A 17,506-nucleotide genomic window follows, 5' to 3' on the forward strand; every position below is an offset into this window, starting at 1 on the left:
CCAGACCCATGGTGGCACCAGTGCCAAGTTGGGCTGATTTGATAGCAGCAAGTGGCTCCTGCAGTCTGCCATCAAAATGTCGGCAGGCGGGTTTGTTTTCCAGGGAAAAGCGCTGTGGTTTTTGTTTGGGGGCCTGTGGCTGGGAGTGACCGGCTGGCTCCTTAGAATCCACGATACGCAGGATGGTTCCCAGACCCAAGGTGGCACCAGTGCCAAGTTGGGCTGGTTTGATAGTACCAAGTGGCTCCTGCAATCTGCCATCCAGAAGCGGGGCAGCTTACTTTTGTTTGCCAAGGAAACGCGCCGAGCTTTGTGTCTGGGGGCCTATGGCTGGGAGTGACCGGCTGGCGCCTGAACACCTACGATAGGCAGGATGGTGACCAGACCCATGGTGGCACCAGTGTCAAGTTGGGCTGGTTTGATAGTACCAAGTGGCTCCTGCAATCTGCCATCAAAAATTTGGCAGGCGAGTTTTGTTTTCCAGGGAAAAGCGCCGTTGTTTTTGTTTGGGGGCCTGTGGCTGGGAGTGGCCGGCTGGCTCCTTAGAATCCACGATACGCAGCATGGTTCCCAGACCAGAGGTGGCACCAGTGCCAAGTCGGGCTGGTTTTATAGTACCAAGTGGTTCCTGCAATCTGCCATCCAGAAGCGGGGCAGCTTACTTTGGTTTGCCAGGGAAAAGGGCAGAGCATTGTGTCTGGGCGCCTATGGCTGGGAGTGACCGGCTGGCTCCTGAAAAGCTACGATAAGCAGGATGGTGACCAGACCCATGGTGGCACTAGTGCCAAGTTGGGCTGATTTGATAGTACCAAGTGGCTCCTGCAATCTGCCATCAAAAAGTTGGCCGGCGAATTTTGTTTTCCAGGGAAAAGCGCTGTGGTTTGTGTTTGGGGGCCTGTGGCTGGGAGTGGCCGGCTGGCTCCTTATAATCCACGATACGCAGCATGGTTCCCAGACCCAAGGTGGCACCAGTGCCAAGTTGGGCTGGTTTGATAGTACCAAGTGGCTCCTGCAATCTGCCATGAAAAAGTTGGCAGACGAGTTTTGTTTTCCAGGGAAAAGCGCCGTTGTTTTTGTTTGGGGGCCTGTGGCTAGGAGTGGACGGATGGCTAACTAGAATCCACGATAGGCAGGATGGTGACCAGACCCATGGTGGCACCAGTGCCAAGTCGGGCTGGTTTGATAGTACCAAGTGGCTCCTGTAATCTGCCATCCAGAAGCGGGATAACTTACTTTTGTTTGTCAGCGAAACGGGCCGAGGTTTGTGTCTGGGGGCCTATGGCTGGGAGTGACCGGCTGGCTCCTGAAAAGCTACGATAGGCAGGATGGTGACCAGACCCATGGTGGCACCAGTGCCAAGTTGGTCTGATTTGATAGTACCAAGTGGCTCCTGCAATCTCCCATCAAAAAGTTGGCAGGAGAGTTTTGTTTCCCAGGGAAAAGCGCCGTTGTTTGTGTTTGGGGGCCTGTGGCTGGGAGTGGCCGGCTGGCTCCTTAGAATCCACGATACGCAGGATGGTTCCCAGACCTGAGGTGGCACCAGTGCCAAGTCGGGCTGGTTTGATAGTACTAAATAGCTCCTGCAATCTGCCATGCAGAAGCGGGGCAGCTTACTTTTGTTTGCCAGGGAAACGGGCCGAGGTTTGTGTCTGGGGGCCTATGGCTGCGAGTGACCGTCTGGCTCCTGAAAAGCTACGATAGGCAGGATGGTGAGCAGACCCATGGTGGCACCAGTCCCAAGTTGAGCTGGTTTGATAGTACCAAGTGGCTCCTGCAATCTGCCATCAAAAAGTTGGCAGGCGAGTTTTGTTTTCCAGGGAAAAGCGCCGTTGTTTGTGTTTGGGTGCCTATGGCTGGGAGTGGCCGGCTGGCTCCTTAGAATTCACGATACGCACCATGGTTCCCAGACCAGAGGTGGCACCAGTGCCAAGTCGGGCTGGTTTGATAGTACCAAGTGCGTCCTACAATCTGCCATCCAGAAGCGGGGCAGCTTACTTTTGTTTGCCAGGGAAACGGGCCGAGCTTTGTGTCTGGGGGCCTATGGCTGGGAGTGACCGGCTGGCTCCTGAAAAGCTACGATAGGCAGGATGGTGACCAGACCCATGGTGGCACCAGTGCCAAGTTGGGCTGATTTGATAGTACCAAGTGGCTTCTGCAATCTGCCATCAAAAAGTTGGCCGGCGAATTTTGTTTTCCAGGGAAAAGCGCTGTGGTTTGTGTTTGGGGGCCTGTGGCTGGGAGTGGCCGGCTGGCTCCTTATAATCCACGATACGCAGCATGGTTCCCAGACCCAAGGTGGCACCAGTGCCAAGTTGGGCTGGTTTGATAGTACCAAGTGGCTCTGGCAATCTGCCATCAAAAAGTTGGCAGACGAGTTTTGTTTTCCAGGGAAAAGCGCCGTTGTTTTTTTTTGGGGGCCTGTGGCTGGGAGTGGACGGATGGCTAATTAGAATCCACGATAGGCAGGATGGTGACCAGACCCATGGTGGCACCAGTGCCAAGTTGGGCTGATTTGATAGTACCAAGTGGCTTCCTCAATCTCCCATCAAAAAGTTGGCAGGAGAGTTTTGTTTCCCAGGGAAAAGCGCCGTTGTTTGTGTTTGGGGGCCTGTGGCTGGGAGTGGCCGGCTGGCTCCTTAGAATCCACGATACGCAGCATGGTATCCAGACCCAAGGTGGCACCAGTGCCAAGTTTTGCTGGTTTGATAGTACCAAGTGGTTCCTGCAATCTGCCATCCAGAAGCAGGGCAGCTTACTTTTGTATGCCAGGGAAACGGGCCGAGGTTTTTGTCTGGGGGCCTATGGCTGGGAGTGACCGGCTGGCTCCTGAAAAGCTACGATAGGCAGGATGGTGACCAGACCCATGGTGGCACCAGTCCCAAGTTGGGCTGATTTGATAGTACCAAGTGGCTCCTGCAATCTGCCGTCAAAATTTGGCAGGCGAGTTTTGTTTTCCAGGGAAAAGCGCCGTTGTTTGTGTTTGGGGGCCTGTGGCTGGGAGTGGCCGGCTGGCTGCTTAGAATCCACGATACGCAGGATGGTTCCCAGACCTGAGGTGGCACCAGTGCCAAGTCGGGCTGGTTTGATAGTACCAAGTGCGTCCTACAATCTGCCATCCAGAAGCGGGGCAGCTTACTTTTGTTTGCCAAGGAAACGGGCCGAGCTTTGTGTCTGGGGGCCTATGACTGGGAGTGAACGGCTGGCTCCTGAAAAGCTACGATAGGCAGGATGGTGACCAGACCCATGGTGGCACCAGTGCCAAGTTGGGCTGATTTGATAGCAGCAAGTGGCTCCTGCAGTCTGCCATCAAAATGTCGGCAGGCGGGTTTGTTTTCCAGGGAAAAGCGCTGTGGTTTTTGTTTGGGGGCCTGTGGCTGGGAGTGACCGGCTGGCTCCTTAGAATCCACGATACGCAGGATGGTTCCCAGACCCAAGGTGGCACCAGTGCCAAGTTGGGCTGGTTTGATAGTACCAAGTGGCTCCTGCAATCTGCCATCCAGAAGCGGGGCAGCTTACTTTTGTTTGCCAAGGAAACGCGCCGAGCTTTGTGTCTGGGGGCCTATGGCTGGGAGTGACCGGCTGGCGCCTGAACACCTACGATAGGCAGGATGGTGACCAGACCCATGGTGGCACCAGTGTCAAGTTGGGCTGGTTTGATAGTACCAAGTGGCTCCTGCAATCTGCCATCAAAAATTTGGCAGGCGAGTTTTGTTTTCCAGGGAAAAGCGCCGTTGTTTTTGTTTGGGGGCCTGTGGCTGGGAGTGGCCGGCTGGCTCCTTAGAATCCACGATACGCAGCATGGTTCCCAGACCAGAGGTGGCACCAGTGCCAAGTCGGGCTGGTTTTATAGTACCAAGTGGTTCCTGCAATCTGCCATCCAGAAGCGGGGCAGCTTACTTTGGTTTGCCAGGGAAAAGGGCAGAGCATTGTGTCTGGGCGCTTATGGCTGGGAGTGACCGGCTGGCTCCTGAAAAGCTACGATAAGCAGGATGGTGACCAGATCCATGGTGGCACCAGTGCCAAGTTGGGCTGGTTTGATAGTACCAAGTGGCTCCTGCAATCTGCCATCAAAAAGTTGGCCGGCGAATTTTGTTTTCCAGGGAAAAGCGCTGTGGTTTGTGTTTGGGGGCCTGTGGCTGGGAGTGGCCGGCCGGCTCCTTATAATCCACGATACGCAGCATGGTTCCCAGACCCAAGGTGGCACCAGTGCCAAGTTGGGCTGGTTTGATAGTACCAAGTGGCTCCTGCAATCTGCCATGAAAAAGTTGGCAGACGAGTTTTGTTTTCCAGGGAAAAGCGCCGTTGTTTTTGTTTGGGGGCCTGTGGCTAGGAGTGGACGGATGGCTAACTAGAATCCACGATAGGCAGGATGGTGACCAGACCCATGGTGGCACCAGTGCCAAGTCGGGCTGGTTTGATAGTACCAAGTGGCTCCGGCAATCTGCCATCCAGAAGCGGGATAACTTACTTTTGTTTGTCAGCGAAACGGGCCGAGGTTTGTGTCTGGGGGCCTATGGCTGGGAGTGACCGGCTGGCTCCTGAAAAGCTACGATAGGCAGGATGGTGACCAGACCCATGGTGGCACCAGTGCCAAGTTGGTCTGATTTGATAGTACCAAGTGGCTCCTGCAATCTCCCATCAAAAAGTTGGCAGGAGAGTTTTGTTTCCCAGGGAAAAGCGCCGTTGTTTGTGTTTGGGGGCCTGTGGCTGGGAGTGGCCGGCTGGCTCCTTAGAATCCACGATACGCAGGATGGTTCCCAGACCTGAGGTGGCACCAGTGCCAAGTCGGGCTGGTTTGATAGTACTAAATAGCTCCTGCAATCTGCCATGCAGAAGCGGGGCAGCTTACTTTTGTTTGCCAGGGAAACGGGCCGAGGTTTGTGTCTGGGGGCCTATGGCTGCGAGTGACCGTCTGGCTCCTGAAAAGCTACGATAGGCAGGATGGTGAGCAGACCCATGGTGGCACCAGTCCCAAGTTGAGCTGGTTTGATAGTACCAAGTGGCTCCTGCAATCTGCCATCAAAAAGTTGGCAGGCGAGTTTTGTTTTCCAGGGAAAAGCGCCGTTGTTTGTGTTTGGGTGCCTATGGCTGGGAGTGGCCGGCTGGCTCCTTAGAATTCACGATACGCACCATGGTTCCCAGACCAGAGGTGGCACCAGTGCCAAGTCGGGCTGGTTTGATAGTACCAAGTGCGTCCTACAATCTGCCATCCAGAAGCGGGGCAGCTTACTTTTGTTTGCCAGGGAAACGGGCCGAGCTTTGTGTCTGGGGGCCTATGGCTGGGAGTGACCGGCTGGCTCCTGAAAAGCTACGATAGGCAGGATGGTGACCAGACCCATGGTGGCACCAGTGCCAAGTTGGGCTGATTTGATAGTAGCAAGTGGCTCCTGCAATCTGCCATCAAAATGTCGGCAGGCGGGTTTTGTTTTCCAGGGAAAAGCGCTGTGGTTTGTGTTTGGGGGCCTGTGGCTGGGAGTGACCGGCTGGCTCCTTAGAATCCACGATACGCAGGATGGTTCCCAGACCCAAGGTGGCACCAGTGCCAAGTTGGGCTGGTTTGATAGTACCAAGTGCGTCCTGCAATCTGCCATCCAGAAGCGGGGTAGCTTACTTTTGTTTGCCAGGGAAACGGGCCGAGGTTTGTGTCTGGGGGCCTATGGCTGGGAGTGACCGGCTGGCTCCTGAAAAGCTAAGATAGGCAGGATGGTGACCAGACCCATGGTGGCACCAGTGCCAAGTTGGGCTGGTTTGATAGTACCAAGTGGCTCCTGCAATCTGCCATCAAAAAGTTGGCAGGCGAGTTTGTTATCCAGGGAAATGCGCCGTTGTTTGTGTTTGGGGGCCTGTGGCTGGGAGTGGCCGGCTGGCTCCTTAGAATCCACGATACGCAGCATGGTTCCCAGACCAGAGGTGGCACCAGTGCCAAGTCGGGCTGGTTTGATGGTGAAAAGTGGCTCCTGCAATCTGCCATCCAGTAGCGGAATAACTTACTTTTGTTTGCCAGGGAAACGGTCCGAGCTTTTTGTCTGGGGGCCTATGGCTGGGAGTGACCGGCTGGCTCCTGAAAAGCTAAGATAGGCAGGATGGTGACCAGACCCATGGTGGCACCAGTGTCAAGTTGGGCTGGTTTGATAGTACCCAGTGGCTCCGGCAATCTGCCATCAAAATTTGGCAGGCGAGTTTTGTTTTCCAGGGAAAAGCGCCGTTGATTTTGTTTGGGGGCCTGTGGCTGGGAGTGGACGGATGGCTAATTAGAATCCACGATACGCAGGATGGTTCCCAGACCAGAGGTGGCACCAGTGCCAAGTCGGGCTGGTTTGATGGTGCAAAGTGGCTCCTGCAATGTGCCATCCAGAAGCGGGGTAGCTTATTTTTCTTTGCCAGGGAAACGGGCCGAGGTTTTTGTCTGGGGGCCTATGGCTTGGAGTGACCGGCTGGCTCCTGAAAAGCTACGATAGGCAGGATGGTGACCAGACCCATGGTGGCACCAGTGCCAAGTTGGGCTGGTTTGATAGTACCAAGTGGCTCCTGCAATCTGCCATCAAAATGTTGGCAGGCGAGTTTTGTTTTCCAGGGAAAAGCGCCGTTGTTTGTGTTTGGGGGCCTGTGGCTGGGTGTGGCCGGCTGGCTGCTTAGAATCCACGATACGCAGCATGGTTCCCAGACCAGAGGTGGCACCAGTGCCAAGTCGGGCTGGTTTGATAATACCTAGTGGATCCTGCAATCTGCCATCCAGAAGCGGGACAGCTTACTTTTGTTTGCCAGGGAAACGGGCCGAGCTTTGTGTCACGGGGCCTATGGCTGGGAGTGACCGTCTAGGTCCTGAAAAGCTACGATAGGCAGGATGGTGACCAGACCCATGGTGGCACCAGTGCCAAGTTGGGCTGGTTTGATAGTACCAAGTGGCTCCTGCAATCTGCCATCAAAAAGTTGGCAGGCGAGTTTTGTTTTCCAGGGAAAAGCGCCGTTGTTTGTGTTTGGAGGCCTGTGGCTGGGAGTGGCCGGCTTGCTAATTGGAATCCACGATACACAGCATGGTTCCCAGACCAGAGGTGGCACCAGTGCCAAGTTGGGCTGGTTTGATGGTGCAAAGTGGCTCCTGCAATCTGCCATCCAGAAGCGGGGCAGCTTACTTTTGTTTGCCAGGGAAACGGGCCGAGGTTTTTCTCTGGGGGCCTATGGCTGGGAGTGACCGGCTGGCGCCTGAACACCTACGATAGGCAGGATTGTGACCAGACCCATGGTGGCACCAGTGCCAAGATGGGCTGATTTGATAGTAGCAAGCGGCTCCTGCAATCTGCCATCAAAATCTTGGCAGGCGAGTTTTGTTTTCCAGGGAAAAGCGCCGTTGTTTGTGTTTGGGGGCCTGTGGCTGGGAGTGGACGGATGGCTCCTTAGAATCCACGATACGCAGCATGGTTCCCAGACCAGAGGTGGCACCAGTGCCAAGTCGGGCTGGTTTGATAGTACCAAGTGGCTCCGGAAATCTGCCATCCAGAAGCGGGGCAGCTTACTTTTGTTTGCCAGGGAAACGGGCCGAGCTTTGTGTCTGGGCGCCTATGGCTGGGAGTGACCTGCTAGGTCCTGAAAAGCTACGATAGGCAGGATGGTGACCAGACCCATGGTGGCACCAGTGCCAAGTTGGGCTGATTTGACAGTACCAAGTGGCTCCTGCAATCTGCCATCAAAAAGTTGGCAGGCGAGTTTTGTTTTCCAGGGAAAAGCGCCGTTGTTTGTGTCTGGGGGCCTGTGGCTGGAGTGGCCGGCTGGCTCCTTAGAATGAACGATACGCAGGATGGTTCCCAGACCTGAGATGGCACCAGTGCCAAGTCGGGCTAGTTTGATGGTGCAAAGTGGCTCCTGCAATCTGCCATCCAGAAGCGGGGTAGCTTACTTTTGTTTGCCAGGGAAACGGGCCGAGGTTTTTCTCTGGGGGCCTATGGCTGTGAGTGACCGGCTGGCTCCTGAAAAGCTACGATAGGCAGGATGGTGACCAGACCCATGGTGGCACCAGTGCCAAGTTGGGCTGATTTGATAGTAGCAAGTGGCTCCTGCAATCTGCCATCAAAATATTGGCAGGCGAGTTTTGTTTTCCAGGGAAAAGCGCCGTTGTTTGTGTTTGGGGGCCTGTGGCTGGGAGTGACCGGCTGGCTCCTTAGAATCCACGATACGCAGGATGGTTCCCAGACCCAAGGTGGCACCAGTGCCAAGTCGGGCTGGTTTGATAGTACCAAGTGGTTCCTGCAATCTGCCATCCAGAAGCGGGGCAGCTTACTTTGTTTGCTAGGGAAACGGGCCGAGCTTTTTGTCTGGGCGCCTATGGCTTGGAGTGACCGGCTAGGTCCTGAAAAGCTACGATAGGCAGGATGGTGACCAGATCCATGGTGGCACCAGTGCCAAGTTGGGCTGGTTTGATAGTACCAAGTGGCTCCTGCAATCTGCCATCAAAATGTTGGCAGGCGAGTTTTGTTTTCCAGGGAAAAGCGCCGTTGTTTGTGTTTGGGGGCCTGTGGCTGGGAGTGGACGGATGGCTCCTTAGAACCACGATACGCAGGATGGTTCCCAGACCAGAGGTGGCACCAGTGCCAAGTCGGGCTGGTTTGATAGTACCAAGTTGTTCCTGCAATCTGCCATCCAGAAGCGGGGCAGCTTACTTTTGTATGCCAGGGAAACGGGCCGAGGTTTTTGTCTGGGGGCCTATAGCTGGGAGTGACCGTCTGGCTCCTGAAAAGCTACGATAGGCAGGATGGTGACCAAACGCATGGTGGCACCAGTGCCAAGTTGGGCTGATTTGATAGTACCAAGTGGCTCCTGCAATCTGCCATCAAAATGTTGGCAGGCGAGTTTTGTTTTCCAGGGAAAAGCGCCGTTGTTTGTGTTTGGGGGCCTGTGGCTGGGAGTGGCCGGCTGTCTCCTTAGAATCCACGATACGCAGGATGGTTCCCAGACCAGAGGTGGCACCAGTGCCAAGTCGGGCTGGTTTGATACTACCAAGTGCGTCCTGCAATCTGCCATCCAGAAGCGGGGCAGCTTACTTTTGTTTGCCAGGGAAACGGGGCGAGGCTTGTGTCTGGGGGCCTATGGCTGCGAGTGACCGGCTGGCTCCTGAAAAGCTACGATAGGCAGGATGGTGACCAGACCCATGGTGGCACCAGTGCCAAGTTGGGCTGGTTTGATAGTACCAAGTGGCTCCTGCAATCTGCCATCCAAAACTTGGCAGGCCAGTTTTGCTTTCCAGGGAAAAGCGCCGTTGTTTGTGTTTGGGGGCCTGTGTCTGGGAGTGGACGGATGGCTCCTTAGAATCCACGATACGCAGCATGGTTCCCAGACCAGAGGTGGCACCAGTGCCAAGTCGGGCTAGTTTGATGGTGCAAAGTGGCTCCTGCAATCTGCCATACAGAAGCGGGGTAGCTTACTTTTGTTTGCCAGGGAAACGGGCCGAGGTTTGTGTCTGGGGGCCTATGGCTGGGAGTGACCGGCTGGCTCCTGAAAAGCTACGATAGGCAGGATGGTGACCAGACCCATGGTGGCACCAGTGCCAAGTTGGGCTGATTTGATAGTACCAAGTGGCTCCTGCAATCTGCCATGAAAAAGTTGGCAGGCGAGTTTTGTTTTCCAGGGAAAAGCGCCGTTGTTTCTGTTTGGGGGCCTGTGGCTGGGAGTGGCCGGCTGGCTCCTTAGAATCCACGATACGCGGCATGGTTCCCAGACCAGAGGTGGCACCAGTGCCAAGTTGGGCTGGTTTGATAGTACCAAGTGCGTCCTGCAATCTGCCATCCAGAAGCGGGGCAGCTTACTTTTGTTTGCCAGGGATACGGGCCGAGGTTTGTGTCTCAGGGCCTATGGCTGGGAGTGACCGCCTGGCTCCTTAGAATCCACGATACGCAGGATGGTTCCCAGACCAGAGGTCGCACCAGTGCCAAGTCGGGCCAGTTTGATGGTGCAAAGTGGCTCCTGCAATCTGCCATCCAGAAGCGGGGTAGCTTACTTTTGTTTGCCAGGGAAACGGGCCGAGTTTTGTGTCTGGGGGCCTATGGCTGCGAGTGACCGGCTGGCTCCTGAAAAGCTACGATAGGCAGGATGGTGACCAGACCCATGGTGGCACCAGTGCCAAGTTGGGCTGGTTTGATAGTATCAAGTGGCTCCTGCAATCTGCCATCAAAAAGTTGGCAGGCGAGTTTTGTTTTCCAGGGAAAAGCGCCGTTGTTTGTGTTTGGGTGCCTATGGCTGGGAGTGGCCGGCTGGCTCCTTAGAATCCACAATACGCACCATAGTTCCCAGACCAGAGGTGGCACCAGTGCCAAGTCGGGCTGGTTTGATAGTACCAAGTGCGTCCTACAATCTGCCATCCAGAAGCGGGGCAGCTTACTTTTGTTTGCCAGGGAAACGGGCCGAGCTTTGTGTCTGGGGGCCTATGACTGGGAGTGAACGGCTGGCTCCTGAAAAGCTACGATAGGCAGGATGGTGACCAGACCCATGGTGGCACCAGTGCCAAGTTGGGCTGATTTGATAGCAGCAAGTGGCTCCTGCAATCTGCCATCAAAATGTCGGCAGGCGGGTTTGTTTTCCAGGGAAAAGCACTGTGGTTTGTGTTTGGGGGCCTGTGGCTGGGAGTGACCGGCTGGCTCCTTAGAATCCACGATACGCAGGATGGTTCCCAGACCCAAGGTGGCACCAGTGCCAAGTTGGGCTGGTTTGATAGTACCAAGTGGCTCCTGCAATCTGCCATCCAGAAGCGGGGCAGCTTACTTTTGTTTGCCAGGGAAACGGGCCGAGCTTTGTGTCTGGGGGCCTATGGCTGGGAGTGACCGGCTGGCTCCTGAAAAGCTAAGATAGGCAGGATGGTGACCAGACCCATGGTGGCACCAGTGTCAAGTTGGGCTGGTTTGATAGTACCCAGTGGCTCCGGCAATCTGCCATCAAAATTTGGCAGGCGAGTTTTGTTTTCCAGGGAAAAGCGCCGTTGATTTTGTTTGGGGGCCTGTGGCTGGGAGTGGACGGATGGCTAATTAGAATCCACGATACGCAGGATGGTTCCCAGACCAGAGGTGGCACCAGTGCCAAGTCGGGCTGGTTTGATGGTGCAAAGTGGCTCCTGCAATGTGCCATCCAGAAGCGGGGTAGCTTATTTTTCTTTGCCAGGGAAACGGGCCGAGGTTTTTGTCTGGGGGCCTATGGCTTGGAGTGACCGGCTGGCTCCTGAAAAGCTACGATAGGCAGGATGGTGACCAGACCCATGGTGGCACCAGTGCCAAGTTGGGCTGGTTTGATAGTACCAAGTGGCTCCTGCAATCTGCCATCAAAATGTTGGCAGGCGAGTTTTGTTTTCCAGGGAAAAGCGCCGTTGTTTGTGTTTGGGGGCCTGTGGCTGGGTGTGGCCGGCTGGCTGCTTAGAATCCACGATACGCAGCATGGTTCCCAGACCAGAGGTGGCACCAGTGCCAAGTCGGGCTGGTTTGATAATACCTAGTGGATCCTGCAATCTGCCATCCAGAAGCGGGACAGCTTACTTTTGTTTGCCAGGGAAACGGGCCGAGCTTTGTGTCACGGGGCCTATGGCTGGGAGTGACCGTCTAGGTCCTGAAAAGCTACGATAGGCAGGATGGTGACCAGACCCATGGTGGCACCAGTGCCAAGTTGGGCTGGTTTGATAGTACCAAGTGGCTCCTGCAATCTGCCATCAAAAAGTTGGCAGGCGAGTTTTGTTTTCCAGGGAAAAGCGCCGTTGTTTGTGTTTGGAGGCCTGTGGCTGGGAGTGGCCGGCTTGCTAATTGGAATCCACGATACACAGCATGGTTCCCAGACCAGAGGTGGCACCAGTGCCAAGTTGGGCTGGTTTGATGGTGCAAAGTGGCTCCTGCAATCTGCCATCCAGAAGCGGGGCAGCTTACTTTTGTTTGCCAGGGAAACGGGCCGAGGTTTTTCTCTGGGGGCCTATGGCTGGGAGTGACCGGCTGGCGCCTGAACACCTACGATAGGCAGGATTGTGACCAGACCCATGGTGGCACCAGTGCCAAGATGGGCTGATTTGATAGTAGCAAGCGGCTCCTGCAATCTGCCATCAAAATCTTGGCAGGCGAGTTTTGTTTTCCAGGGAAAAGCGCCGTTGTTTGTGTTTGGGGGCCTGTGGCTGGGAGTGGACGGATGGCTCCTTAGAATCCACGATACGCAGCATGGTTCCCAGACCAGAGGTGGCACCAGTGCCAAGTCGGGCTGGTTTGATAGTACCAAGTGGCTCCGGAAATCTGCCATCCAGAAGCGGGGCAGCTTACTTTTGTTTGCCAGGGAAACGGGCCGAGCTTTGTGTCTGGGCGCCTATGGCTGGGAGTGACCTGCTAGGTCCTGAAAAGCTACGATAGGCAGGATGGTGACCAGACCCATGGTGGCACCAGTGCCAAGTTGGGCTGATTTGACAGTACCAAGTGGCTCCTGCAATCTGCCATCTAAAAGTTGGCAGGCGAGTTTTGTTTTCCAGGGAAAAGCGCCGTTGTTTGTGTCTGGGGGCCTGTGGCTGGAGTGGCCGGCTGGCTCCTTAGAATGAACGATACGCAGGATGGTTCCCAGACCTGAGGTGGCACCAGTGCCAAGTCGGGCTAGTTTGATGGTGCAAAGTGGCTCCTGCAATCTGCCATCCAGAAGCGGGGTAGCTTACTTTTGTTTGCCAGGGAAACGGGCCGAGGTTTTTCTCTGGGGGCCTATGGCTGTGAGTGACCGGCTGGCTCCTGAAAAGCTACGATAGGCAGGATGGTGACCAGACCCATGGTGGCACCAGTGCCAAGTTGGGCTGATTTGATAGTAGCAAGTGGCTCCTGCAATCTGCCATCAAAATATTGGCAGGCGAGTTTTGTTTTCCAGGGAAAAGCGCCGTTGTTTGTGTTTGGGGGCCTGTGGCTGGGAGTGACCGGCTGGCTCCTTAGAATCCACGATACGCAGGATGGTTCCCAGACCCAAGGTGGCACCAGTGCCAAGTCGGGCTGGTTTGATAGTACCAAGTGGTTCCTGCAATCTGCCATCCAGAAGCGGGGCAGCTTACTTTGTTTGCTAGGGAAACGGGCCGAGCTTTTTGTCTGGGCGCCTATGGCTTGGAGTGACCGGCTAGGTCCTGAAAAGCTACGATAGGCAGGATGGTGACCAGATCCATGGTGGCACCAGTGCCAAGTTGGGCTGGTTTGATAGTACCAAGTGGCTCCTGCAATCTGCCATCAAAATGTTGGCAGGCGAGTTTTGTTTTCCAGGGAAAAGCGCCGTTGTTTGTGTTTGGGGGCCTGTGGCTGGGAGTGGACGGATGGCTCCTTAGAACCACGATACGCAGGATGGTTCCCAGACCAGAGGTGGCACCAGTGCCAAGTCGGGCTGGTTTGATAGTACCAAGTTGTTCCTGCAATCTGCCATCCAGAAGCGGGGCAGCTTACTTTTGTATGCCAGGGAAACGGGCCGAGGTTTTTGTCTGGGGGCCTATAGCTGGGAGTGACCGTCTGGCTCCTGAAAAGCTACGATAGGCAGGATGGTGACCAAACGCATGGTGGCACCAGTGCCAAGTTGGGCTGATTTGATAGTACCAAGTGGCTCCTGCAATCTGCCATCAAAATGTTGGCAGGCGAGTTTTGTTTTCCAGGGAAAAGCGCCGTTGTTTGTGTTTGGGGGCCTGTGGCTGGGAGTGGCCGGCTGTCTCCTTAGAATCCACGATACGCAGGATGGTTCCCAGACCAGAGGTGGCACCAGTGCCAAGTCGGGCTGGTTTGATACTACCAAGTGCGTCCTGCAATCTGCCATCCAGAAGCGGGGCAGCTTACTTTTGTTTGCCAGGGAAACGGGGCGAGGCTTGTGTCTGGGGGCCTATGGCTGCGAGTGACCGGCTGGCTCCTGAAAAGCTACGATAGGCAGGATGGTGACCAGACCCATGGTGGCACCAGTGCCAAGTTGGGCTGGTTTGATAGTACCAAGTGGCTCCTGCAATCTGCCATCCAAAACTTGGCAGGCCAGTTTTGCTTTCCAGGGAAAAGCGCCGTTGTTTGTGTTTGGGGGCCTGTGTCTGGGAGTGGACGGATGGCTCCTTAGAATCCACGATACGCAGCATGGTTCCCAGACCAGAGGTGGCACCAGTGCCAAGTCGGGCTAGTTTGATGGTGCAAAGTGGCTCCTGCAATCTGCCATACAGAAGCGGGGTAGCTTACTTTTGTTTGCCAGGGAAACGGGCCGAGGTTTGTGTCTGGGGGCCTATGGCTGGGAGTGACCGGCTGGCTCCTGAAAAGCTACGATAGGCAGGATGGTGACCAGACCCATGGTGGCACCAGTGCCAAGTTGGGCTGATTTGATAGTACCAAGTGGCTCCTGCAATCTGCCATGAAAAAGTTGGCAGGCGAGTTTTGTTTTCCAGGGAAAAGCGCCGTTGTTTCTGTTTGGGGGCCTGTGGCTGGGAGTGGCCGGCTGGCTCCTTAGAATCCACGATACGCGGCATGGTTCCCAGACCAGAGGTGGCACCAGTGCCAAGTTGGGCTGGTTTGATAGTACCAAGTGCGTCCTGCAATCTGCCATCCAGAAGCGGGGCAGCTTACTTTTGTTTGCCAGGGATACGGGCCGAGGTTTGTGTCTCAGGGCCTATGGCTGGGAGTGACCGCCTGGCTCCTTAGAATCCACGATACGCAGGATGGTTCCCAGACCAGAGGTCGCACCAGTGCCAAGTCGGGCCAGTTTGATGGTGCAAAGTGGCTCCTGCAATCTGCCATCCAGAAGCGGGGTAGCTTACTTTTGTTTGCCAGGGAAACGGGCCGAGTTTTGTGTCTGGGGGCCTATGGCTGCGAGTGACCGGCTGGCTCCTGAAAAGCTACGATAGGCAGGATGGTGACCAGACCCATGGTGGCACCAGTGCCAAGTTGGGCTGGTTTGATAGTATCAAGTGGCTCCTGCAATCTGCCATCAAAAAGTTGGCAGGCGAGTTTTGTTTTCCAGGGAAAAGCGCCGTTGTTTGTGTTTGGGTGCCTATGGCTGGGAGTGGCCGGCTGGCTCCTTAGAATCCACAATACGCACCATAGTTCCCAGACCAGAGGTGGCACCAGTGCCAAGTCGGGCTGGTTTGATAGTACCAAGTGCGTCCTACAATCTGCCATCCAGAAGCGGGGCAGCTTACTTTTGTTTGCCAGGGAAACGGGCCGAGCTTTGTGTCTGGGGGCCTATGACTGGGAGTGAACGGCTGGCTCCTGAAAAGCTACGATAGGCAGGATGGTGACCAGACCCATGGTGGCACCAGTGCCAAGTTGGGCTGATTTGATAGCAGCAAGTGGCTCCTGCAATCTGCCATCAAAATGTCGGCAGGCGGGTTTGTTTTCCAGGGAAAAGCACTGTGGTTTGTGTTTGGGGGCCTGTGGCTGGGAGTGACCGGCTGGCTCCTTAGAATCCACGATACGCAGGATGGTTCCCAGACCCAAGGTGGCACCAGTGCCAAGTTGGGCTGGTTTGATAGTACCAAGTGGCTCCTGCAATCTGCCATCCAGAAGCGGGGCAGCTTACTTTTGTTTGCCAGGGAAACGGGCCGAGCTTTGTGTCTGGGGGCCTATGGCTGGGAGTGACCGGCTGGCTCCTGAAAAGCTAAGATAGGCAGGATGGTGACCAGACCCATGGTGGCACCAGTGTCAAGTTGGGCTGGTTTGATAGTACCAAGTGGTTCCTGCAATCTGCCATCCAGAAGCGGGGCAGCTTACTTTGGTTTGCCAGGGAAAAGGGCAGAGCATTGTGTCTGGGCGCCTATGGCTGGGAGTGACCGGCTGGCTCCTGAAAAGCTACGATAAGCAGGATGGTGACCAGACCCATGGTGGCACTAGTGCCAAGTTGGGCTGATTTGATAGTACCAAGTGGCTCCTGCAATCTGCCATCAAAAAGTTGGCCGGCGAATTTTGTTTTCCAGGGAAAAGCGCTGTGGTTTGTGTTTGGGGGCCTGTGGCTGGGAGTGGCCGGCTGGCTCCTTATAATCCACGATACGCAGCATGGTTCCCAGACCCAAGGTGGCACCAGTGCCAAGTTGGGCTGGTTTGATAGTACCAAGTGGCTCCTGCAATCTGCCATCAAAATGTTGGCAGGCGAGTTTTGTTTTCCAGGGAAAAGCGCCGTTGTTTGTGTTTGGGGGCCTGTGGCTGGGAGTGGACGGATGGCTAATTAGAATCCACGATAGGCAGGATGGTGACCAGACCCATGGTGGCACCAGTGCCAAGTCGGGCTGGTTTGATAGTACCATGTGGCTTCTGCAATCTGCCATCCAGAAGCGGGATAACTTACTTTTGTTTGTCAGGGAAACGGGCCGAGGTTTGTGTCTGGGGGCCTATGGCTGGGAGTGACCGGCTGGCTCCTGAAAAGCTACGATAGGCAGGATGGTGACCAGACCCATGGTGGCACCAGTGCCAAGTTGGTCTGATTTGATAGTACCAAGTGGCTCCTGCAATCTCCCATCAAAAAGTTGGCAGGAGAGTTTTGTTTCCCAGGGAAAAGCGCCGTTGTTTGTGTTTGGGGGCCTGTGGCTGGGAGTGGCCGGCTGGCTCCTTAGAATCCACGATACGCAGCATGGTATCCAGACCCAAGGTGGCACCAGTGCCAAGTTTTGCTGGTTTGATAGTACCAAGTGGTTCCTGCAATCTGCCATCCAGAAGCAGGGCAGCTTACTTTTGTATGCCAGGGAAACGGGCCGAGGTTTTTGTCTGGGGGCCTATGGCTGGGAGTGACCGGCTGGCTCCTGAAAAGCTACGATAGGCAGGATGGTGACCAGACCCATGGTGGCACCAGTCCCAAGTTGGGCTGATTTGATAGTACCAAGTGGCTCCTGCAATCTGCCGTCAAAATTTGGCAGGCGAGTTTTGTTTTCCAGGGAAAAGCGCCGTTGTTTGTGTTTGGGCGCCTGTGGCTGGGAGTGGCCGGCTGGCTCCTTAGAATCCACGATACGCAGGATGGTTCCCAGACCTGAGGTGGCACCATTGCCAAGTCGGGCTGGTTTGATAGTACTAAATAGCTCCTGCAATCTGCCATGCAGAAGCGGGGCAGCTTACGTTTGTTTGCCAGGGAAACGGGCCGAGGTTTGTGTCTGGGGGCCTATGGCTGCGAGTGACCGTCTGGCTCCTGAAAAGCTACGATAGGCAGGATGGTGAGCAGACCCATGGTGGCACCAGTGCCAAGTTGAGCTGGTTTGATAGTACCAAGTGGCTCCTGCAATCTGCCATCAAAAAGTTGGCAGGCGAGTTTTGTTTTCCAGGGAAAAGCGCCGTTGTTTGTGTTTGGGTGCCTATGGCTGGGAGTGGCCGGCTGGCTCCTTAGAATTCACGATACGCACCATGGTTCCCAGACCAGAGGTGGCACCAGTGCCAAGTCGGGCTGGTTTGATAGTACCAAGTGCGTCCTACAATCTGCCATCCAGAAGCGGGGCAGCTTACTTTTGTTTGCCAGGGAAACGGGCCGAGCTTTGTGTCTGGGGGCCTATGGCTGGGAGTGACCGGCTGGCTCCTGAAAAGCTACGATAGGCAGGATG

The sequence above is a fragment of the Melospiza melodia genome, chromosome 2 (genome assembly GCF_035770615.1).
Source record: "Melospiza melodia melodia isolate bMelMel2 chromosome 2, bMelMel2.pri, whole genome shotgun sequence".
NCBI lineage: Eukaryota > Metazoa > Chordata > Aves > Passeriformes > Passerellidae > Melospiza > Melospiza melodia.